The following is a 25,932-nucleotide window of genomic DNA, read 5'->3' on the forward strand; positions in this document are numbered from 1 at the left end:
TAACGACAGACCAGGGGATGGTGGGCTAAGAAGACAATTGCATTCCAAGATCCTACTCAAATAAAAGCACACCAGTACCAAAAATAACAAGTAACAGAAAAAAATTTAGGGGGGAAGAGAGAAAGGGGATGTATGTGGGAGAAGATGGTTACAACGACCAAGATATTTCAATATATGTCTGGAATGCAGAAAGCGTATGATAGCATGTTGATTAAGTGGAATAAGCCATACCCTAAGCAGAATAGAGCTGAGAAAAAGGAGAAAGGAAAGGTTGTACTGTAGACCATTTAAACAGCACAGATTTTTCTCAACTCAGGGCATCCTGTGATGCTTATAATTACAATCTAAATCACAGGGTTGGAAACGGTGGTCTAGAGAATCTACAGTTACCTATGTAGGGGACACTGCCACATTCCCTAAGGCTATTAAACATTTCAAAAGTCCATCGCTGATACAGTCAGTGGCAAACAATAGCCAAAGCCAGCCCAAACTCAGCCTGGTGCTGAAGTGGTATCTGAGTCCAGAACTACTTAAGACCAAAAATAACATACTGAATATTTGCTGCCTCCATCTCACAGCGAAGGGCAAGTGGGAAAGGGAGATGGTGTCAGCAGTTAATTACCTCTCTTCCAGAAGAGTAAAACAACAACAACAACAACAACAACAACAACAAAAATGGGTGATCAATGGGGAGGAGTTCTAAAATTCATCCACGGGAAATTTCATCTGGGCTACTAACCTGTCTACCAGGGTTGACAGGCCCATGGGTACACTAGGAAGGGCTCTTTGATGAATTACTGGCTCATAAAATCTTTGAGCCAGAAGAGAGAACCTCAGCAAGTCTCTTTGTTTCTTAGTGACAGAGCCAGGGCTAGTATCCACATTGCCCAGCTGTCAACCCAAAGATCTCTTCACTACTCCATTCACAACTCTTTCTTCCCTAGTTCTTAGAAACATTCCTACTTGGCTAATTAGTTCTATATATTTCTTTTTATAAAACAGTCTTTTATACTTATAAAAATAACACATGTTCATTGTACAGAATTTGAAAATTAAGGAAAATTAGGGGGAAAATAAAATCACATGTAATCTGATATTGGGAAATACTCTGTTTATATTTTAAGGTGTTTTAAAAAACACTTTCTACTCATTTTTATATAAATTTGGCCATACTGAATATATAAATTTAATGTGTTTGTTCCTCACAAGATAATATTTTCCCAAATCACTTAAGTTCTTTAAATATAGTGTTTTGGCAATATCTCATTATTTGAGATTGATAATGTTTTGTTCAGCAGATTCCCTTTCTATTTGCCATTATAAGTTTTGCATTAGTGAACACTTTAATAAATAGATTTTGTTCAAATATATATTTATTTAGGATAATATATGTACATATTTATATAGAAATATATATCTCTATAGATGTCTATTTATCTATCAATCTGTCTATCCATCTATGTATCTATTACTGATAAATCCATCCATCCATCCATCCATCCATCCATCCATCCATCCATCCATCCATCCATCCACCCATCCATCCATCCATCCATTAATCTATCTGTCTGGATTGAGAGATACGAGAAGCTTAAAGTTCTTGAGGAGTACTGTAAAATAACTTTCTAAAAGTTTTGGGCCAATTTACATTCTTACCAGCAGCAAATGACAGTAGTTTCTTTTCCTAAATCTTTGCTAATTTCATAGGTGAAAAACTAGATTTCAGTTATTTTTATTTTCTTTTCATACTAATGTGAATAAAATTTTTTAAAGTTAAATATCCATTTGTATCTCTCTTTTTCAGAATTATTGACATTCCTCATCTTTCTCTGTTGGGATATTTGTATTTGCATGAAAATTTTCATATGGATATTAACCCTTTGCTTTTCATAGTCATTGCAAATATTATTCTTACTTATTTTTTCTTAATATTATATATTTACATACACTTTAAAAGTTTTGTTTTAAAATTTATTGATAATTTATTTTGTGACTGTTCTTTATGTTTTATTACAAAGCACAGAGAAAATCTGTTCTCAGTACAGATCAGATCAATAAAGTTTTTAAAACGTTGTTAGTTTTTAAACATTAAGTTTTGCAGTCTATCTGGACTGTGCATATCATTTAAGTGAAGAGGTTGTGTTTTTTGAAAGCATACTTTTTCGATGAGCCACAACCCTTAATTTTAAAATAGTTTAAACTTCTAGGAGAAGTTTATGGCCAGTCCTGTCTCATTCTTCTAATTAATCCACTCCCTACATTCTGCTCCTCCAAAACACCTTGTCCACACAGGTCTTTTGTAAATCATAATCCCACTAACTCTGCTGGGACAGCTTAGTGGATCAGTTGGCTTCTCCCATGCCTAGTTTTGCTGTCTGGCCCCTTTGTCACTTCTTTAGACACATAATAATTACCACAGTGTTAGTTTGAAACTCCAAATGTCTGACATATCATCATGAAAATATTTGGGGACACTGCCCTTTCTCTGTAACTTTATGTTATTACAGGCTGGGCATGGTGGCTCATGCCTGTAATCCCAGCACTTTGGGGGGCCGAGGCAGGCGGATCGCCTGAGGTCAGGAGTTTGAGACCAGCCTGGCCAACATGGTGAAACCCAGTCTCTACTAAAAATATTAAAAAATTAGCTGGGCATGGTGGCAGGCGCCTGTAATCCCAGCTACTCGGGAGGATGAGGCAGGAGAATCGCTTGAACTTAGGAGGCAGAGGTTGCAGTGAGCCGAAATTGCATTGCACTCCAGCCTGGGGGACAAGAGCAAGACTTCATCTCAAAAAAAAAAAAAAAAAAGAAAAAAAAAAAGAAAAACATTATTACACTACATACAGTAAGAATTAGTAAGAATTAGATCGTAATAGATGTGACTTAACCTGGCTAATTCATTTAGTATTTTGTCTTTTGTAACTATAATAAAGCTATTGTTGATATTATTAGGAGAGCTCTTCTGAAATACTCATCAAGATATTTAATTGCCTGAAACAAAAAGAACCACCACTGAGAAACAAGGTAAGAAAATTCAAGGTCAGTGGGTCAGTAAATGATGTATTATACAGGCAGATCTGGCTTAACCAGAAGAATCAAGGTCAACAGTAGGTTCTGGGTATAGATCGGTTGAGCTACGTGTTAAAAAAGAATTCTGCTTATGATCAACAAAGATGTGAACTACTCCAATGTGAACCACATCTGCATATAATTTTCAAGGGTGAATGACTGCTGGGTTCACGTGTAGATTATGGCATTCGAGAATTCAGGGCATGGGGTGACACTGAGTGTCTCCAATTTCAAGAAGTGCTCAATACACTCAGGCTCTTGACCATATGCTCCCCAAACCTATCAGTGTTCCTCCTGGACTCTTTTCAAATCCAGCAAATGCATCCTTTCCATTGAAGTCACTGGGATGGATGACAATCTTCACAGGTCATCTAATCCGTGCACCTGCCTTCAGGCAGGGCTGCTCCTAAAACCAGCCCAGACAGATGGTTCTTTGCTCTTCTCAAAATTCCCCAGGGAAGGAGGTTCCACAGGCTGCTACAATAATCCATTCCCATGTCTCCCAGTCACCCCTAGGACACTGAATCCTAAGCATTTAGTTAATAGCAGGTGGCAGTGAGACGACTCTTTGTCTCTCCCTGAGGAATTGGAAGTTGGCCAAATTAGCCACGGGGCAATTGCCAAAGTGTACAGGAACCCCAGTGCTACTCTGAGCTTCACAAATATCACGTTAAGTGGGGGTATTTAGTGTTCCCAGCTGACAAAATACCAAATTCAGCAATGAACTAAACAAGTTTCATAATGCTCCGTCAGGAATTTACATGTCAGTAATAAATTTCAAGACTTATATTCTTTCAAATTAAAAAAATGGAATAACATTTTCGGTAAAAGTAATTTGGAAATAAGTTTCTAAATAATTCTTATGTGGAAGATTGACTGAATTATAAAACCTTTATGATAAATTTTAAAAGATATCCAAATGGCATGCAGATAAAGTCAAGGAGAGGCATTTTATAAATTTAAATGCTTTTTTTATCAGTAAACAGAAGAGACAGAGAAAAATAAATGAACATTCAGAGTAAGATACTACAAAAATGAATAACTAAATAAACTTAAAGAAGGACATATAAAATAATAAGGCTAAACATTAAAAGTAATGAGTTAGAAAACGAACTTCATACACACACATACACACCCCTTAGGAAAGTTCCACTAAGGAGGAAAAAGGAAAAACAAAGCAAAAGGAAGCTATGAATATGGACAAGAAAGATATTTTAAAAATTATAAGTGAGTAACATGCCTATATCATAGTAACACAGTTGACAATCTTGACAAAATGCATGATTTTCTAGCAAAATATAAACAGCAACATGAATTCCAATAGAAGTGAAACGAAACAAAACAACAACAAAAACACTTCAGTAGCCTAATAATCACTGAAGAACCTGAAAAGGTTGTTAATATAAAAGTTTGTTAACAACTGAATTTGGTAAAGTGTTTGGATATAGCAAGCAACGTCAAGAGTTTCCTTTAAATTAGCAATAACCACACATAAACAGCAACAAGCATAAAGATGGCACAGTAGCAACAAAAATTGAATTATCTTGGAATAAAGTCCTCATGAAAGGAAACGAAACTAGAAATAACTATTGAAGTGTATGGAACAATTCAAAGAAAGAGAGAGAGTACCGTGTTAGAGAAGGGGAGCTTAATTTTTCAAAATTGATTTTAGTACAGATTTATGAGACAGCATGTGGAAAATAAATTATTTTTCAGAGGTATTACAGAATTCTTCAGTTTTAACTAAAGCATACTAGCGTGTATGTGTATGGTATATAAGTATACACACACACACACACACACACACACACACACACGCGCGTTTTTGGTGAAGGAAAGATTCCTAAGAGAGGTTGAGAACTTTTGACTACAGACAGAGTCACTCGGCAGCAGAGAAATAAGGAAATGCTCCCTTTAGACTGTATCCATCCACAATCACACATGAGACTCGGATTAAAATTTACGACTACACAAGGTAATTACCCCCGAAATAACAAAGTTCAAAGGCAGGCATGACTATGGCAGGAAGTGGGCAGGAGCAGCCAGTCCCAGCCCTTTTTCACTGAGTTCGACTTGCACATGGGATTCTTCCAGTTTGATGCCTATTGCCAAAGTAGTACTGACCCAACTTTTCTCTATGGTTCAAGCAAAAGAAATTACTGCTAAGGTGAGATGGCAGAATGAATAGTCAAACAAAAAGAAGTTTCCCAACTCTAACACTTCATAGTTGAAAGAGCATTTTCACTGGTATTATTGAGTTTAATTTATACCCCAATACTCTAAGATGTATTTTCATTTTCATTTAATGAAGAAATATGAATAGATTATCTTAGAAATTTCTGTCATTTCTCTCTTTGTTAGGATATTCCTTTTTTTGTGTGTGTGGAGATAGAGTCTCACTCTGTTGCCAGGCTGGAATACAGTGGCGTGATCTTGGCTCACTGCAACCTTCGCCTCGTGGGTTCAAGCAATTCTTCTGCCTCAGCCTCCCAAGTAGCTGGGATTACAGGCGCCTGCCACCATGCCCAGCTAATTGTTGTATTTTTAGTAGAGACAGGGTTTCACCATGACCCGCCTCGGCCTCCCAAAGTGCTGGGATTACAAGTGTGAGCCAATGTGCCCGGATAGGATATTCTTTTTTGACAGATATTAGTTAATCTAATTGGCAAAGTCGGCATTAACATGGCAATGTACAGTGCACAGTGATTCATGGAAGAGGAAATTTGGGGATGTAAATGTAAGTGCATCCTTAAGACTATCAAAACACAATCCTTCATTTCTCCTCCCATCTAGGTCTTAGAATAATTTTATCCATTTCATTTCTGAATTGTGTCTGACCTGGTTCTCATTGCATCAGATAAACATTTCCACTGGGGAACCATAATTGTTCTCTAACTCAGGAAGAACCTATTGCTTTAACAAACATGTCCTTTCCCATAGCATCTGTCACAAGTTTCCTTACTTAATTCCCTTTTGTGTGTTCCATGAAAGATTCTACTGGAACTTCTGAACTAACTATTCTCAGGAAACATAAGACTACGCAAGACTAGAATGGGAGGGGGGGTGAACAGCTTTTCCTCCTGGCCTCTTTTCTTTATCCATATACTCCTTACCACATCTGTTTTTCCCTCATCTTATTTGCTCACTCCTCCCGTTCATTTCTAACACCATTTCTCTGTAAATGAAAAGAAGGAAAGAAAAGGAGATAGGGAAGTAGGAAAAAGGAAACCATGAGGGAAGAAAGGAGGAGCCTAGATGCATTAAATAAAAGATTAGACAGGCTAGGCACGGTGGCTCATGCCTGTAATCCTAGCACTTTGAGAGGCTGAGGTAGGTGGATGACAAGGTTAGGAGTTTGAGATCAGCCTGGCCAGCATAGTGAAACCCTATCTCTACTGAAAATACAAAAAGTTAGCTGGGCATGGTGGCACACGCCTGTAGTCCCAGCTACTCTGGAGGCTGAGGCAGGAGAATTGCTTGAACCCTAGAGGCGGAAGTTGCAGTGAGCCGAGATCGTGCCATTGCACTCCAACCTGGAAGATATAGCCAGACTCCATCTCAAATAAATAAATAAATAAAAATTTAAAAAAATAAAAGATTAGGCAAAAATGGCCAATACCAAGGAAAATTATAGCTCGGCTTCTAATAATTTACCAGCTTAAGTGCTCCATCAAAAAGATCAAGCTTCCTTGGGAATCAGCAAACGTGCCCCAGATACTCCAGGAGCTTAATGTGGTTGTTAAATCAGAATGATCTTTTCCACAGTGGAAATATCAGCACCAAAAAAAAAAAAAAAAAAGTGTGGTGAACTCTCAAACCTTCCTTTACTCCAAGATTAGAATCTATGTAAAGGGTAGGGCCTCTTAAAAAACAGACTTATTTAGGCCCCCGCCATGCACGTTCCCAGGACCAAGATTGTTATGTCTAGAAGACCACTGAAAATTGAGAGCACTGCGATAGGCAGCATAATGGTCTCCCAAAACTGACCATGTCCTAATGCTTGAAACCTATGAATATGCTACTGTATATGACCAAAGGGACTTTGCAGATAGGATTAAGTTAAGGGTTTTGAGATAGGAAGAGTATGTGAGGTTATTTGGATGGGTCATATCTAATCACATGGGTCCTTACAAATTGGAGAACTTCTCCCAGCTAGGGCCAGACACAGAATAACTATGAAAAAAATGGTCAGAGGTGCTATGTTACAGGCTTTGAGGATGGAAAAAGGGGGCCACAAGTCAAGGAATGTGGTCAGTCTTTAGAAGTCATAAAAAGCAAGGGGGATTCTCCCCTAGGAAGAACCTTCAGAGAGAAATGCAGCTTTGCTAACATGTTGATTTTAGCCAGATGAGACCCACATTGAACATCTAAGCTACAGAACTGTAAGGTCACAGATTGTGTGTTTTAAGCCCTAAGTTTAGAGGTATCATAAACACTTATTGACACAACCCTCCTATCATATCAATCCAGTTTGAGAATGACAAAGGGAAGAAAGGGCTTAATGTATTATTGCATCTTGCCCACACATTCCCTGTCCTTCTCCCTTTGATAAAGGTGATTTGAACAAAGGTTAAAGATGATAAATTCATTCATACTTCTTTAACAAATTCCCCGAATATTTTCCTATTAGTATTTCTCCACTTACAAGTGAGTACAAAGATATCTCCAACCTTGGGATAATTCACTCAATTCATAACTACCAAACACTGTAAATAAGTGGTACAAAAATGAAACAGGGTTTCCAGAATTAATAGAGAAAAGTTTTAGCCTGGGCACTGGCACTTGGTGGCTGTGGCTTACACTCTCCTGTTTCAATCTGGGCATCATTTTCTTCATCCAAAAAAAAAAAAAAGTCAGAATTAGGAGATGACTTCCAAGGTCCTTTCCACAGTAAACACATCAACCTCTTAAGTAAGCATCAGGATCTTGAAATATTTTCTCCTTAAAGGTGGGACAAGCCCAAACAACGCACATATGCACATACACACAATGATTTTCTAAAGTTCTGCTAATTTTTTCGAAAGTTGAAGGTAATCTTTACATGCGTATATATGTACTTTTAAAACACCATGACCAATTTTTAGTTGAATCTGGTGGATTATTCACATAATAGTAGTTTTCTTTTGGAGACAGGGTCTTGCTCTGTTGCCCAAGCTGGAGTGCAGTGGCATGATCACAGCTCACTGTAGCCACCCAAAATTCCTGAACTTAAGTGATCCTCCTCCCACCTCCACCTCAGATTAGCTGGAACCACAGCATATGCCATCACGCCCGGCCGGTTTTTTTTTTTTTTAATTTTCTGTACAGACATGGTCTTACTGTGTTGCCCAGGCTGGTCTTGAACTCCCAGGGCTCAAGCAATCCTCCCACCTTGTCCTCTCAAAGTGCTGGGATTATAAGTGTGAGCCACTGTGCCTGGCCACATAGTGTTCTTACAGTATTGCTGATGTATGAAAATCTAAATACACACAAAACACACCAAAAATATAGCTGGCTTGATTTGCATTTCTGCATACCTAGGCACTTCCTGTTTTGAACTGAAAGAGAACAAAAGAGAGCAATACCATGTTTCTTATCCCACAAGTACCTTAAATCTATTCCCATACAATTTCCACCTCCATTATTCCCTATTAAGTGGCTTTATAAGGTTATTCAAGTGGTATATAGCAGTAGAAATAGTTACCCCTTTATTTTTACATAAATCACTAATCTGATGTTACCCACTGTTTGACAATAGTCGACAATTTCCCATTTCATACAGGTAAACATTCAAAAGATCCTTTCTATGACATATCACACAGGATCTTTCATCATTGAACTCCAGATTCTCTATCCTTCCTTGTCCCACTACTTGTCCCTCAACCGAACGTGGCTTCAGTCACAGAGAAGTTCTGTCATGAAGTAACGTCTTCCTGTTCCTGATATACCATTGCTTTCCTGCCTCTATACCTTTGTACATGCTGTTTCTTCTGTATGTAACATCTTTCTTCTCTTTCTCTACTTGGAAACATTTATTCCTTCATTGAGACATCAGGTATCACCTCTTAATCTCCCTATGGAGATTTTCCCTAGAGCCCCCAGACATCCTCTCTCACAGTCAAAGGCACAGAGCTCCTTCATAACATTTATCACATGGAAAAAGGGATCATCATACATTTTTGATTCTCTAACCTATAATGGTCTAGGAACTTTATGGGGGCAGAGATCTCTAAATTTATTCATAGTATTTTTTTTTCAGAAAGCATATAGTAATTCTAATTCACCCCATGTAAGACAGAGATGGACATATCATAGGCTCTGCATAAATATTTACTTAAACCAAATAACCTTATAATCTACCGTGTCATAAGTAGACATACCAACTCACTAGAGAAGACAGATCATTTAAAATCTGGAAGATAAGTCGTCTGCTGGGTTTCACCATCTCTGTTATTTGTTCAGTTATCAAAGGAACAGAAATTGAAAACAGACACAAAAAAGCTACGCAACCCACAAATCTACTATTATGAAAATGTGTATTCCATATTGATGAGCTGTTTCTTAACTAAACCAAGTGAATAGGTATAGATCTGCATAATATAATAAACTTATTATTTCTTGGCCAACTGATTTGTTATAGAATCTCAGGCAAGTTAATCACTCTCTTCTGCTTGCCTTGTATTACTCCAGAACCATCAAATAACATCGTGTAGTCTACAAAGGCAGTTTTAAGGAATAAACAAGAAAATCACTCAACATTATAAGTCAGAAGACCCAGGTTCTTTTGCAGATATGTTATAAGTGACATTTTAAAAATCTTTAGAAAGTGATTGTCACTCTCTCATTCTGTTTTCATGTTTGTGATGTAAGATTGGACTAGACCAGTAATTCTCAACTTTTTTTGTGATCTTGTCACACGTGGGGGTAGGGCACACTCCATCAGCTAAATTTTCTCAGAGTCATAATATTTTCTCAGTGGATCTAGAGTTATGTCAGTAGATCAGAGTCCCATTGTAAATACAAGGTAGGTGTGTGTGGGTGTGTAGTTTTGTATGTGATAAAGCTCCTCCAGGTGATTCTGAGTCTTTATGCTGAGAACCAAGAAACTCCTCAGGTTTCCTCCAGCCTTAACAATCTGTGAGCTTATAATTCTATGAATGAGTACTAGGAATGGCACAGAAAGCAAAACAGTGTAAAATGCAGTCTGGTTGCAGAATATAGTAGCTAGTTGAGAAAAGCATCCTCATGAAAAACAGATATTTGCTGAGCAAACAGGAACAGAGACTTGGCTTATGAAGATCTAGGCTCTTGATATCTGTATAACCTTGGACAAGGTACTGAACTGCCTAAGACTCAATTTTCTCATCTGAAAAATCTGGATATGAATGCCTATCTGTTGTGAGTATTAAGTGAGATCAGCTATGTAAAGTGTTCAGCATGCTGCTTGGCACATGGTCAATGCTCAATAAGTGGTTGTCAACAATTATGGGGACCATTTGTGTTAGGCATACATATATGAATAAGTGTCCCTGTCTTTCAAGGTTAGGGTTCTATTTCTGGTGTAGAATTTTACATAACTCTTCTCTAGGCTGGATTGTCTAGAACTTCTATGAATGAAATAAATATCAAAGTTATTTTAATATATTTTATAATTATTCGGTGACTCAAGAAAAGTATTTAGTATTTCAACATCTTAACTGGAAATGATCTTAACTAAAACACAGAATATCTTACCTGTGGTCATCACCAGAAATTGGTCTCAAGGTTATGTTCAAATACACAACACCTAAATAGCCTATATCATAACGTTTCAATACCCTCAGTACTCCTGAACATTAACTGTGTGTCAGCCCCCATTTGAAAGTAATTTGCATGTATTATTAACTTATTTAATCCTCCAAAACCCGCTACCACAGATACTATTATAGTCATCCCTGCCTCACAAATGAGCAAACTGTTGCAAAGAGAAGCAAAACATGCTCAAGGTTACTGTGGCAAAGTGGAAATTTAGACCCAAGCTGCTTTGGGCTTTTCTGGGATGGTGATAAGGGTAAGATCCTTAGACATGAAGTTAGAAAACCTGAATTTTAGACCTATCTGTGTGTCCTTGAATAACTGACTTCCTTGCTCGGCTGAAGGTTTCTCTGCCTAAACTAAGAGATTTGGATTAAATCTAAGGTCCCATTCTGTGACGTTCTAATTCAAACTATACAGCATTTTGAATGACAAGAATTTGTGTATGAGAAAGCTCCCTTTTCTGATATTTACTTTTTTTAGCTGCTGTTTTCTTTTGTTTTTCCTGGCATGTGTTATGTTGGCAACACAAACTATTATGCCTACATCTATGTGCTTGTAAATGTTTATGTTGCTATTGCTGTTTATTTGCCTTGTTTAGGAGAAATAATAATTCATCAAACAAATAAAAAATGAAAAAGAAACACAATTAGGCAGACCAGATTTCGCCCACAATAGAGACCTCACAATTATAGCTGCCACACTATTCACCATGATACTTCCACCCCGCTACCACTGTATCACTCACTATCCCTCTTCTCCTGCATAATTTTCTCAATAGGATATACTGCTATGTGACACGCTATGTATTTTACTTATGTGTCCTCATTTTCTCCTCACTGAAATGTAAGCCCCATGAAAGAAGCTTTTCATCTGCTGTTGCACCAATGCCTAGAACAGTGCGTACACACAGCAAGTACTCAGTAAGTGTTGATGAACAGAGGATCTCTGTGGACTGATGTCACCACCATTACTGAACTCCTTCTCTTTTTCTCACATCACTTAGTGATGTCATTACCTACCCAAGACAGAAGCCCAGGAATAAGTCTCAACCCATCCCTCTTACCCTCCTTTGAAACCCTTCTCTAAATTGTCACAAGATAACTGTCTCGGTTCCAGCCCTTATTCCCCTTAGACTAGTACAAATGACACCCAGACTGATCTTCATCCCCCAAATCCTGTCCCATTGAACACCTCTCCCCACAACAGTACCTGGAGTGATCTTCAATCAATATCTTGTGGTTCCCTTGTTGAAACCCTTCACGGAGCTTCCACACTTTCAGGACATACTCTAGATTCTTTAGTAAGAAATAAGAGGCCCTCTGGATCTGGCCTCTGATCATTCATTTAGTGTCACTTCTCCTTCCAATATTCTTTGGCAGTCATATCACACTTTTTTTGGTGTTGGTCTCTATACCTTTGTCCCTACCGAACTGTTTGAAATGCCCTTGAATTCATGGCTTACCTGAAAAATTCCATTATTATTCAGTCTTAACATCATCTATTTCAGAAAACCTTTCCCCACTTTTCCATTCATAGTAAGTCATTCTAACTTCTTTCCTCCCATATCACCAAACTCCAGCAATATACCATGTTGTAATTGAGCTATTTGTAAGCACTTCTGTCTATATTTTGTGGACTAATGTTTAATGGAAATGTTTGGAACAACTGTTTGGCATATCATAGGCCTTCAATAATTATTGAATGAATGAAGAAACAAAGAACAACATACATTTCCTATCTAGAGATCCTTATCCTTCTTATTTAGAGCATGTTTATAAATAAAATCAGATTCCAAGCCCTTAGCAACAACACAGAACTTAGAATTCTCCTGGTCTTACCTATACATACTGTGTGGCCTGTCTAGAATACCTCTTGACTTCGAAAGTGACTGTAATGCTGAGGCCATTCCTTCCACAGATGTCTTCTTAGGTGATCTCCAGATTAAGTCCACCTTGAGTCTAATGCGTCAGCGAGAATACTGTTATTATGACAGATACATTTTGAATGGGAACGGGCTGCACGCACTTGGACCATATTTCCTTGATCTGCCAGAGGAGAACCAGAAGCAAACGTATCCCCATACCACCTGTGACCAGAGAGGTAGAACACAGCAGGTTCCAGCATAATCAGATACAAGGGTACACTGGTCCGGATTGCTCTAGAGGCACAACAAAACTTTTCTTTAGAATCAAGGTGACACAGCAGCTTCCTGAAGACACCACACATCCAAAATTAGGAGTGGGAACAAAGTCGAAGAATCAGTTAATCAGTGTCTGGCTTCCTGAACCATCCTAATGAAATAAAATGGCAAAATTCACAGATACATTGACACTGCCGCTGACGGCCTAAAATAGCATCAACTTCCGACTGAGTGGGCCAATTGCTAGCTATTGCACTGAACTCTTTTGCCTGATGACATGTCAACAGGGTGACTTTGTTTTCAAAATCAGTCCCCTTTTCCTTGCTCTCTCTTATTTCCACCTGGGCAATGAGACTGGGCCTGGTTTTTCTACAGATCACTGGACTAGAAGATGCCATAGGGATGGATCATTAAAAGTTAAAACTATTTACAGGTGTGAAAGAAAGCAGTACTAGATTGAGGCAAATTGTGGGGAGAAGGGAGTTTCTGGACATAAATATTGCTACAATCATAATAACCAGGTTTCAAGTCCAAGAAGGAATGGAAGAATAAAGATGCATATTCCAAGTGTTATTAACAACAACAACAAAAAACATTACGGTCAGAACTCGTCTTATATTATCTGGACTAAGCAGCCCAGCTGGGCACTATGACCCATGTAGGAGGGCAAAGACACTGTCCCAGCAGACATCTGGTACAGTGCAAACAAAGAGATGGTGTACCTGTGTTTCTAATTGCTCCCTGATCAGTGGTGAGACCCTTCAATCAGAGAAAATCAAATCATACTAAAAATATCCCCCAGGGAAAGTAGAGGGAAAAATAGAATAGGATTTACCAGAAAGGCCATGGAATGAGCACAGATCCTGCGACTCTAATCTTTTTCCAGGCCTTGGCTAGCTCACCTTCTGAAATCTATAGTCTCAGGCATGGTATATGCAGGGGTTAAGAGCCAGGTTCTGTGTTCAAATTGCAACTCTAATGACTAGATTCTGGGAAAATTATTTAACTTCACTTGGCTTCAGCTTTCTCTTTGTAAAAGAACAGTATCTACTGCCTAGAGTTATAGTCCAGATATAAGTATTGCATGTAGAACTCATGTTAAATAGTAAGTGCTCAATATGTACTATTTTAAGCAGAACCATTAGTGAGAATGGTTTAGGATCAAATCAGACTAGAGAACCTCTATTGCAAGCAAAATTGTTGGTGGAGTGGCGCAAAGAAATTTATAAAATCATCTAGCTCTATCTCCTCTTCTCATTTTTCTTTTTGGGGAAGAGAGGAAGAGTAAGATAAGAAAGATGTGCTCTCTCATCTTAGTAATATTACAGTAAAATAGAAAATATATAAATACACATGAAGAAAATAAAGATCATAAGAGTTATGAATCAAAGACAATAGTAACAAAAATTAGAAATAAATTTTGACTTAGGAATTAGAGATTTTTGCTAGGGTATGCTATAGTACCTCTTTATTTGTATAAAGTCTTTTTTATTTTTATTTTTTTTGAAGCTACATTCACAAGATAAGTAGACCATGCATCTAAATTCTAGAATCCAATAGAACAAAGTGTTTTTCTTTAATCATTCACATCAATAAACACAAGTAAGTTATTTTCAAGGAAGCAGCAATTCAGTCCTGTCCAGGTTTCTGTTTGTTCGCTGTCTCCCTGCTCTTGACCGTCTGACAAAATGACACTGGGACCAGACATTCAACAGAGGGTCCAGTCTCTGATGGGCCTCTGTTCAATAGAGATCACAGGTACATTTCTGAATGGTTTGAGAAACAATTACTGAGGGGCCCCAAACTCTCTTGGTTAGAATGCTTTCACCAAGGCAGAACTAGATAATTTTAGCACACTATAGACAAAGCAAAAATAACTAGGTTTCCGACTACCTGCAATTCTCAGCCTTGCAGAAATATATTCTTTATCTGTTGAAAAACACTCTATGTTGATTATGCTGACACTGACAGTAAAGCTGTGTGGTGGTTGGTTTCCTTTACATTTTCTTCTTCACATCTCAGACGAGAAAGTGGGTTATGATTCATCCTGTTCAATTTGAGTCAAAATTCATTTTGTCTTTTTTCAATTAGTTCGTCTGCATTCCACATTAAAAAGCAAGAGTAGTTTGCTCAGCAAACAAGAACATTGTGGTATATCTTGGTGTGTTGCTTTCTCACACACAATGACTAAAAAACACTTTTTGTATTCTCTAGTGATATTCCAATTACAACAGAACATCATAAGAAAACACAAAGTGTTAATTCAAATAGAGATAAACACTGACGTTAACAATTCAGAGGCATGATTATTACACACTAATCATAAATGGCACAAATCAAGCCAGATGCTGCATTAGGTAGAGATACTAACATCTTTTAAATTTTTGGTCTTCTGCTATGGTTTAGAAAACTTTTTCATACTGACTTATTTAATTTGGTTCCCACAATATGCACATAAAATAGATAGGGAAAATGATCTTTTTAATAAGTGAAATAACTGAAATTCAGGAAGACTCTGAGAAACTCAGAGTTAATCTAAACAAGAAAACTGAAACAATTTGGTTTAAACTTCTAACTTGTCCATGGATATGTTAGTTTTTCTGGCAAAATAACAGTCATCTTAAAACTGCTAAAAGAAGAGTTCTCAAGAATGTATAACAAAATACTCTAAGCAGAGCACAAATGTCACATGTCACTAATGTCACATAGAAAAGATGATACTTTACACTTGGATTTCCTGACTCCAAATCTAGTGCTCACTTTACTAAGCCACCTGACAAATGACGAATTATTCATTTTCATCACTGCTATATCATCTATATGAAAGACTATTGCTCCGTTGATGGTTACCCATATTAATATCACCATTAGTAAACACCATTACTGAGCCGGTATGCCAATTACTATGACTGAACACCATTACTGAAAAATTCTGAAACAGAGTGATGCTACTAGTGTACCCAACACTAGTGCGTGGTATTCTTCATCATATTCAACATCCTATTCCACTTTTGTGACCTGGCATTGAAAGCTATTTTCAATGCAGTGACCCTCTCATAAACCTCAGGAAATGGGTAACAGTAACAAGCAGAGCATAAAGTGATCTAGGAAATATAATTCTTGTATTTGTTTACAATTCTTCTCCAGAGCTCTGAGGCAAGCAGCACTGAAATTTTATGCGGGGCAGCTGCTTTTCTTACTCACCTACATTTTAACAGTGTAGAGAGGACACTAGTGTTTGAGGCAAAGGAATTAAGAGGCCTAAAGGATCACGATAGTTCATGTGTTCTGATCTCCTGATATGAGAGATGAGACTTGTGGAAAAGAGACTGGCCTAAGATGTCACAGTGAGTCAGTGGGACAGTATCAGGCCGGCAAAGCCTCTCAGTGCTGGATGCCTGGAACAATATCTAACACAATATGATCTTTCACAAGAACATGATGACTCCACATGACAAAAAAAATAAAAAGAAAAAAGTATGCTTTATACACTTAATGGGTAAGCTTGAGGACACCATTTCACCATGGTATCCTATCAATTTTTCTTCTTGTTGAATGATATCTACATTTCTCAATATTTCAAACATTAGCTGGTGCATGAATTCACTTTGTTTTGTTTTGTTTTGTTGAGACAGACTGTTGCTCTGTCACTCAGGCTGGAGTGCAGTGGTGCAATCACGGCTCACTGCACTGTTGACCTGTGCTTAAGTGATCCTCCTACCTCAACTCGTGAGTAGCTGGAACCACAGATGTGCACCACTATACCTAGCAATATTTTTTCGTTTTTTTTTTATAGAGATGGGGGTCTCACTATGTTGTCTGGGTTGGTCTCGAACTTTTGGACTCAAGCAAGTCTCCAGCGTTGGCCTCCCAAAATGTTGGGACTACAGATGTGATCTGTAATTACAGCCATACTTTTAAAATTTAAATATAGTGTTCAGTTTAATATCTTTTACAGGAAAGAAGCAACTTAGTACTTCAACTCACATAATCAAACTATAGATGTTATTGCTATGAAGGAAGACAAAGTCAGATAAAGTTATCTAATGACTGAAGAATGGGAAGCTCTCAAGCAAGATGATTTCTAAATGCCTCTCTAACTTTGCCATGACCCTAAGGCTGACTAGGAAAGAAAGGGTGAGTCAGTGGAGGTTAAAAACTCATTTCCATTACTCCTGCCTACTGTATCTTCTTAGGCCCTTTCAGAAAGTCACTACTGTACACTGTTTCTGTTTGCTCTTGTTGACTTTTCACAAATGATGCTCACTGCCAGATAGGAGTCGAGCCAAGTTCAAGGCTCGAGCCAAGTTCAAAGTTTGATGGTCAAACCTTAGAACCAAGTAAGGACTGAGATTAGAGCTGTACAGTACTATAGAAAATCTGGAAGAATTAAATACAACAAGACTAACATCAGAGTCAGACTTAGGAAGAGAATTGGGATAAGGTCATTAACTTGGACCTGCTTCTGTGATTTCCTTTTTTTTTTTAATTGCCTTGGATATTTTTTGCTTTTCTTTTTAAGTATTTTACCGTTTTTGGTGGGAACTCTAACCACAGATGGTGCATTGCTACTCATCTTCACACACCAGGAAGATGTATGCCTGTACCTCTTCACATGAACTATTTCAGCATTTTTTTATAGCATAAGTCAGTTAGTACAGTGGCAAAATCCTCTGAACCGGCATGGGAAAGAATACATTTGCCACTGTCAGTTGTGAAATTTGTTCTCTATCAAAGCCCTTGGCCCTAGAGGATTTGACAAATGCTTTCTCTCCTTGGCCATCATATCATTTCCATTATCTCCCATAGTATATGCCATAATAATTGATGTGTAGTAGGCAATCAATAAATATTTGTAGATGAATGAATCTGGTCAATTAAAAATACAACAGGGCCAGGTGCGGTGGCTCACGCCTGTAATCTCAGCACTTTGGGAGGCCAAGGCTGGCAGATCACGAGGTTAGGAGTTCAAGACCAGCCTGACCAATATGGTAAAATCCCATCTCTACTAAAAATACAAAATTTAGCTGGGCATGGTGGCGCATGCCTGTAGTCCCAACTACTTGGGAGGCTGAGGCAGGAGCATTGCTTGAACCCAGGAGGTGGAGGTTGCAGAGAGCCAAGATCACACCACTGCATTCCAGCCTGGGCGACAGAGCAAGACTACATCTCAAAAAACAAAAACAAACAGAAACAAACAAACAAACAAACAAACAAAAACAACAGATGCCTACCAAGTACAACTCCACAGATGTTCAAACAATGGCTTTGCTGACAGTCAATTAATTATGCCTTCTGACAATCCTAATGTCACTTCAAAGTCTGTAAGGAGATGCTTATCTGTGTGTTTTAGAGAAAGTTGTGGGGAAAGTGCAGGTTGGGGGAATGATGGTGGTTTGAAAGGGGAAAGGAGTTGAGTTCACAGTTAAGCGTGCTTGTATGTTAATACCAGAAGATGCATAACTAGCACTTGTAGGTTCAGGTACCAGCACCAAACTGAGACTTTCTTTGCACCACCCACAATGTGTGCCCCACTAGTGCTTTCTCTCCCAGAATTTCAAGTTTGCTTCCACAGTTAATAAGCAAAGGACATTCAATCATGAAGTAGAAAACTCTCTTATATTTTTCTCTTCTTTCTTCTGATAAAGAGATAGTGATCCCAGGCCAGGCGTGGTGGCTCAAGCCTGTAATCCCAGCACTTTGGGAGGCCGAGACGGGCGGATCACGAGGTCAGGAGATCGAGACCATCCTTGCTAACCCGGTGAAACCCCGTCTCTACTAAAAAATACAAAAAAACTAGCTGGGCGAGGTGGCGGGTGCCTGTAGTCCCAGCTGCTCGGGAGGCTGAGGCAGGAGAATGGCGTGAACCCGGGAGGCGGAGCTTGCAGTGAGCTGAGATCCGGCCACTGCACTCCAGCCTGGGCGACAGAGAGAGACTCCGTCTCAAAAAAAAAAAAAAAAAAAAAAAAAAGAGATAGTGATCCCAATGCAGCTGAATGACTGGATGTCTGCTGTTTGTATCAAGATGGTATGAAACACCAATACTGGGTGGTGGTTCACAGTCTTTAAGAGGCCTACTTTAAATGGACAATCTTTCAGGACAGGTTGCTATGGACAACTCAAGTAAACATAAGAAAAGTATGTTTCTTTCAACGTGATGCCTTGTAGATCCAATCCAATTAGATTAGAACAGAAGAAAATTGTGGTGGTATGAAATGGTACTGGGAACCAGGATGAAACCTACAGTTGGGGAAAATGTGATCTAGTACTTAAAAAATAAAATCTTAACCAGGTACTCTCTTCATGGACCAGTTGAACCTTTAAATTTCACAGAAGATACATACAAAAGAGATCAAGCCCAAATGTACTAATCCAATTTAAATTTAAGTTCAATAAATGTAGCAGCCATGTCTTACTCTAGTTTATATATTCTCCAGTGCCCTTAAGTGATTAAAAAAAAGGAATGAGAAAATCTGAGTTATATTCTGTGGCTCTGTCACTAATAAATTTGTGACCCTAAGAATCTCACTCATTTTCATCATCTCTAAAAATGAAGAGGTTTTCCTAGATAGTGTCTTCAGATTCCCTCCAGCTCTAACATTTTATGATTTTATAAGGTGCTAAATAAATACATTTTAAATTAATGAAGTATTTCCTCCCTGTAGCTTACTATATACCATGTCCTGTCACAGAAATGTAAGTGTCTGCTCACAGTTTTCATTTATTAGTTCATACATTCATTAACACCTATTAAACATCTCTGATGTGCCAGGCATTATTCTAGGAATGCTAGAAACACAACAGTGAACTAAACGTAAATTGTTGCTCTCATGCAGACTTACCTCTAGTGCAGAAAACAGATGAAAAATATTACAAGTAAATTGGATAAAGACACTGAGATAAAAGATATTGGGAATCTCTTTTGTTCTTTTATATAAGAAAACTTTGGTTCTTTTGTATTTGAAAAATACATACACATAATTCCTAAAAAGTTATTTTATTTTATTCTTTTTAAGGGCAATGTGTTCTTACGTTTGAATCAGGTGGATCTAAGGTCTGAGATTACAAAAGTAGCAGGCCTGACCTACATCTGCGCCTTTGTAAATAGCCCTGCCATTCCTCTTCATGCCATCAGAGACTGTCTATTACTCAGAAAGAAAATTTTGACCATAGAATTCAAAACACACCTAGTTGCATGGCTTTGGATGAGTCATTTGGGATTCAGTTTTCTAGAAAAATGAAGGATTTTCCTAGATAGTTTCTAAGATCACATTCTTCTTTACTCTAAGTCTGAGATTCCAAGTCAATGCTTAAAAACACACTAGCCAGGCCGGGTGCAGTGGCTCATACCTGCAATCCTAGCACTTTTGGGAGGCCAAGGCAGGAGGATCACCTGAGGTCGGGAATTTGAGATCAGCCTGATCAACATGGAGAAACCCCGTTTCTACTGAAAATACAAAAATAATTAGCCTGGCATGGTGGTGCATGCCTGTAATCCCAGCTACCTGAGAGGCTGAGGCAGGAAAATTGCTTGAACTTGGGAGGCAGAGTTTGCGGTGCACTGAGATCGCTCCATTGCACTCCAGCCTGGGCAATAAGAGCAAAACTCCAACTCAAAAACCAACCAACAAACATAAAACACTAGTCAAATTAATAAAAAATTAACGTATGCTAAGATGGAACACATAAAATGCTCAGGATTATTATTTATTTAGTGCTGTAAACATATACTACTCTGAACAAACATTACCAGAAGTCACTACCACAAAAGAAAATATATCTAATGTGCCTCATTAACTAGAAAACATTGTATTCCCACAACTCAAAGATACCCTAAACAAAAAGTTAGAGAGAAACAAAACCAAGAAACCCATTTCCCGCCCCCCCCCCACCCCCATCAATACAACCTTCTCTCTAAGCCACTTATTGTCTAATTTTTCTTTGTGGTTTTGGGGTTTTTCATTAATTAGGTCACTTATCTGTGAAAACGAGACCCACTAAAGGCAGCTGCCCACCTGGAGTCATTTCCCAGTTTGTAATTGATAGGAGCACTTTGGAAACCATTTTCTTGTCACATAATAATATAAACAATGAAATACAAATTACTTTACACCTCTCAGCTGAGATCCTCTAAGCACTTTACAAAGTAATCACATCGTTCCTTATATAGATTAAAAAGCTAAAACATGAAGTATGTTAACTCATCTATCTTACGGTCCATGACCAGTTCAGCAACATGGTGTTAACAGCACAATGGGGTGAAAAGCGAAAAGAATTTAAAGTCAATAGCCTGCGCCCCAGTGCAATTCTGCTACTCACCTGTTTTATGACTTGTGAGGGTAGTGGAGAGCCCTGGGGAGTGGGGAGTCCCCTAATCACTGAAATCTTTCATTTCTTCATATCCCAAATGGAAACAAACACACTGTCTATTTTGTAGGACTGCCGTCTTGCTCAAGTGATATAAGAAGTAGAAAAGTGCTTTAAACAGCATTATATAAGTGTTAGTTGAAATCATGTAATAATAATGATAATCTAGGGGTAGACCTAGAAGCTGGATGCAAGACGTTAACTTCCAAACAAGTTTAGATGCCTAAGTCACAAAATGTCAGAATTGGACAGCACTTGTGAAATCTAATCTAATCATCCATCAGCTACTTGAGTTCCCATTACTATTTTCATCAACAAGGGATTATTAGATTCTGACCTAGAATTTTAGGAAGACTTTCTTCTGTCTCTTAAGAAAGTGATTTCATCATGCTGAATGGGAACTGGCTAGACTCCCCTCACTTGCCTTTGTTGCTAATTTTTGAATCACAGATATTAAGTCAAATTCCTTTTCCACATGATAGTCTTTCAACAGCAATCAGGGCTCTAGGTTTTCCTTTCTCTGTACCTTCAACTGCACCTCAAATCATGTTTTCTAATTTCCTAAGCATCTTAGTTAAGTCCTCTGGACAAGCTCACTTAACAACGGGTCCCACTAGTGCAGAAAGAAAATGGACCATCTCCCCATTGTTTTGTTTGTTCTGTTTCTATTCAGGAACATTCACTGGCCCTCCATTTTCATCTTAATTGAGAAGACACCAAGGCACCAAATACAATGAGCTGGCATTACCAATAAAGTGATTGATCATAGCACTTTATTCATGTTCACGCCTTTCTTCTCTCAAGGCTTAGCATGTGCTAGGTCCCTGCCGCCTCATGCCTTCTACTTTTGTCTAGCTGTCCTTTGAAAAATGAAAGTCTAGTTCCACTGGAACAAACTTCTGGCTTTCTGAAAAAACTCTCAACAACTCCTACTAATGATACTCAGAGATGAACAAAAAGTTTCCTTAGATAAATGCTAAGTTCTGAGAAGAGAATTTACCTAGCGCTGCTCTGAAGGATTCTTCAAATAGCTCACTCAATAATTTTAAGGCTCACATACTTCTGTTTTTTTTTTTAAAGAAGGAATAAGACGATATCATATAAACATGTCAAGATAATTACAGTTCTAGGCTTAAAAATATACTGTCAGATATTTCCAGTCCACCCTTAGATGCATTACAACATCCATTTCCAGAGATACTGTCTTCCAATAGTGTTATCTTCAGCCTTAAGGGCTGCTCAGCCAGAATATTATTATTTGGAGAAAATTATGGCATAGTCACAGACATACATGTATGAAAAGCTTCATATACACAGATGCTTTCTCTTACAAAATGAATGAAAGCACAAAACTTAGAGGCTCCGGGTGTATTACTTAAGGCTGTGGGTGTATCACCCAACACGGAAAAGTCTTGGACAATTTCAAACAGATGTCTCAAGGTTATCTGGAGACAAACTCAACTTTACTTTTCTTCAGCTGCCTGAAACTATGTGAAAAAACAAACTTTAAAGCTGGCAACTAGCCCTGTAGATATCCCAATTTTCTGAGAATAATACCTTTCTCTCCTATTCATTTTAATACTCAATTAAAATTTTTCCATTTTCTATTATAAACTCTGAATTTACTCTAAATTATAATAATTTATAGTTATTTCATCACCCCGTGTTCCTTTTTTTTTTTTTTTTTTTTTTTTTTTTTGAGACGGAGTCTCGCTCTGTTGCCAGGCTGGAGTGCACTGGCACAATCTCGGCTCACTGTAACCTCTGCCTCCTGGGTTCAAGCGATTCTCCTGCTTCAGCTTCCTGAGTAACTGGGACTACAGGTGCGTGCCACCATGCCCAGGTAATTTTTGTATTTTTAGTAGAGACGGGGTTTCACCATGTTGCCCAGGATGGTCTTGATTCTTGACCTTGTGATCCGCCCACCTCAGTCTCTCAAAGTGCTGGGATTACAGGCATAAGCCACTGTGCCTGGCCACCCCTTGTTCTTTTTAAGCATCTATCACTAGAACTGAGAGCCTCCTTTAATATCAACGTATTTTTCTAGTTGTCCAGGAAAAAATGTGCTCTAAAATGCAAGCACTTGAACTAAGGCTTCCTGTAGATAAGCTGGGCTAAACACCCACTGTCAGGTTTATTGAATTGGGTAAGAATTTTCTCCTACCTCCAACTTTCTACTATGTTTCCTCCCTTTCCTCTACCAGGTAGTGTTTAGAGGCCCACTCAACGACACCATTGTTAATGGAAAGACACATGACCATGGTAAGGAAATCTGTTATACACAAAACTTAAGTCCAAGTAGATGGCAAATGCCCACAGTATAGAGACTGTATCTTTCCTTTAGAGATATAGACTCATCCAACTTTCATCATGGTTCAACACCTGTGGCATTTACCTAATACTGTAATGCAACAGTCACAAGTTTTAATGAACATGGACAAAAGAAGGCATGGAAACACTAAAACTATCACCTTTTCAGAAGAAATCATTAAAAAGAAAAAGAAAAAAACCAGCTGAGACAGTTAAGGGTTTCTGCTTATTATATTTTACAAAAACCTGACTCGAGAAAACAAGAACTGTGGCTATTAGTGATGTGCCTTCTCCCAAGGTCAAGAGAAGAACTACAGACTGTAAAACGGCTGATAGGGAGGTATTAGGTAGACTGTCTTCCTAATGTATGTACCTCAGCCATGTCACAGCAGTTAATTCCAGACGTTAAAGATAGTTGAAACATATTAGTGACATTGAAGTCCAGATTACAAACATATGATCTTGGGCAGAAGCAGTCCCTCTATCTCTCACTTGAAGATCATAACTTCATAAGGAAAAGTTATGAAATGGGAGAGAAACAGCCAATTACTGACAATCAGCAGGAAAAGCATATATATACCTTTCTGTAATGGTAATGTATCATAATAGACATGAGATCAGAAGAGTGAGGCCACATTCCGAAATTATTAGCTATGTGACCTTGAACAACTCATTGAGCCTCTCTGAATCTCTATTTCCCCATCTAAAAAATGAAATGAAGACATCATTGCCAGATCTGCCAGTCACGTTGTGGCTGCGACTTGCTTTTTTAAACATATGGAGCTCTAGGTAAATATCAGCTTTCATCATCACTGCCACAATTGTCCTCATCTCACCAGCAATAGGAGGTGTGTATGTCTGGTAAAAAATAAGAAAAACAAAATAAAAAATAATGGGAAATTTCAAAGACCTACTGTAGTCATTAAAACAGGGAAGTTGAGAAGGTACAGAAATATCAATCTCTCTATCCATTCAACGAGGAATTCTTAAGGTAATTCATTTGTGACAGGCTTCAGTACATTTTTAGAGGAGGGGAGTCCTTGTAGTTGTTGTGGTTATAGCAGCTCTAGCTGTTTTAACCTGAGGTGATTCTACCTCCCCCCACAACATTTATCTCTATCTCTGTTTGTCTACATCTATCAATTATCCCTCTCTCTCTCTATTTCTGTCACTCTATCACTATTTCAAAATAAATTTTAGACATAATCACACCTCACCCTATACTTCAACAAATAGCTCATAAAAATAAGATTTTCCTACATAAGCACAATGCCATTAATATCATCAGGAAATTAACACTGATGTATTATCTAACATATCATTCATATTCAAATTTCTCTAAGTTTGCCACCAATCCTTTGTAGCTTTTTTTTTTCATCCAGAATTCAGTCAAGACACATGCTTTGCATTTGAATGGCATGTCTCTTCAATTTCCTTTAATCTAGAATAGTGTTTTGTAACACTGACAGTGTTGCAGAATTCAGGACAGGTGTCTTGAAGCGTGTCCCATCATCTGCATTTTTTATTTCCTAACGGTTGGATAGAGCTGAAATATTTTAGCAAGACTACTGCCTAGATGATGCTGTGGACTTCCTACATTCAGTTGGCACATGCCAGTCTGTCCCATTATTGAGCATGTTAAATTTCATTCCTTGGTTTAAGACAGCTTCCAGGAGACCTCTCCATTATAAAAGTTCCTTTTCTCCTTTATACTTAAGTCATCTGTGAGGTGATCTTCCGGTACCTCTCCCAATACTTTGAAGCATACGATAATTATAATTCAACATAAACAAAACTGTTAAGAGTGATGAGGGGCTCCGTAAAGAAACAATGACTATAATAACACATTCATGAATCATTCCACTTATGGAAAAAAAAAAAAGTGTCTTGGAAGCAAAGCAACAGGACCACAAAGGAACCTACTCTGTTGACATCGTTTATGTACATTTTGTTCACTCTCACTCCCAAGTGCAGCTTGCAGTCTAGCAGGAGATCTACAACATGAAAGCACTTAATTACCTTCAGTAAATCAGCTACGGTTTCAATAAAAATTCCAGCACTAAATAGGCAAAGTAGTAAAGAAAGAGTAGGTGATGGGGTTTTGGCAGGGCTGAAAGGATAGTCCTGCAAAAAAGAGAAGTTATTTAAGGGAAGTGCTTGGCAATGCTATTTTCAGTCCAGAATAGGCCAAAGGTAAAACTCTGACAGAAAGCAAGAGAGGATTTTATCTATGGCTCTCAGGTCAGGCCCTGCTGATGCAAACACACTGCTA

The 25,932-nt window shown here is 38.1% G+C and overlaps 1 protein-coding gene and 2 long non-coding RNA genes across 29 annotated transcripts in view; 1 reads left to right on the forward strand and 2 right to left on the reverse strand.

The window, feature by feature from the left end:
- LPP (LIM domain containing preferred translocation partner in lipoma) overlaps positions 1-25,932 on the reverse strand; it is a 723,625-nt gene that overhangs the window by 143,173 nt on the left and 554,520 nt on the right. The gene's annotated exons all lie outside the window — the stretch shown is intronic.
- LOC114676211 (uncharacterized) overlaps positions 1-25,932 on the forward strand; it is a 163,210-nt gene that overhangs the window by 122,837 nt on the left and 14,441 nt on the right. The window lies entirely within an intron of this gene.
- LOC144338994 (uncharacterized) lies at positions 1,730-25,322 on the reverse strand. The gene is made up of 2 exons (XR_013413515.1): positions 23,330-25,322; positions 1,730-2,542 (listed from the first exon to the last, which is right to left on the reverse strand). It is a non-coding gene; the product is annotated as an uncharacterized LOC144338994 (long non-coding RNA).

The sequence above is a fragment of the Macaca mulatta genome, chromosome 2 (assembly GCF_049350105.2).
Source record: "Macaca mulatta isolate MMU2019108-1 chromosome 2, T2T-MMU8v2.0, whole genome shotgun sequence".
Lineage (NCBI taxonomy): Eukaryota > Metazoa > Chordata > Mammalia > Primates > Cercopithecidae > Macaca > Macaca mulatta.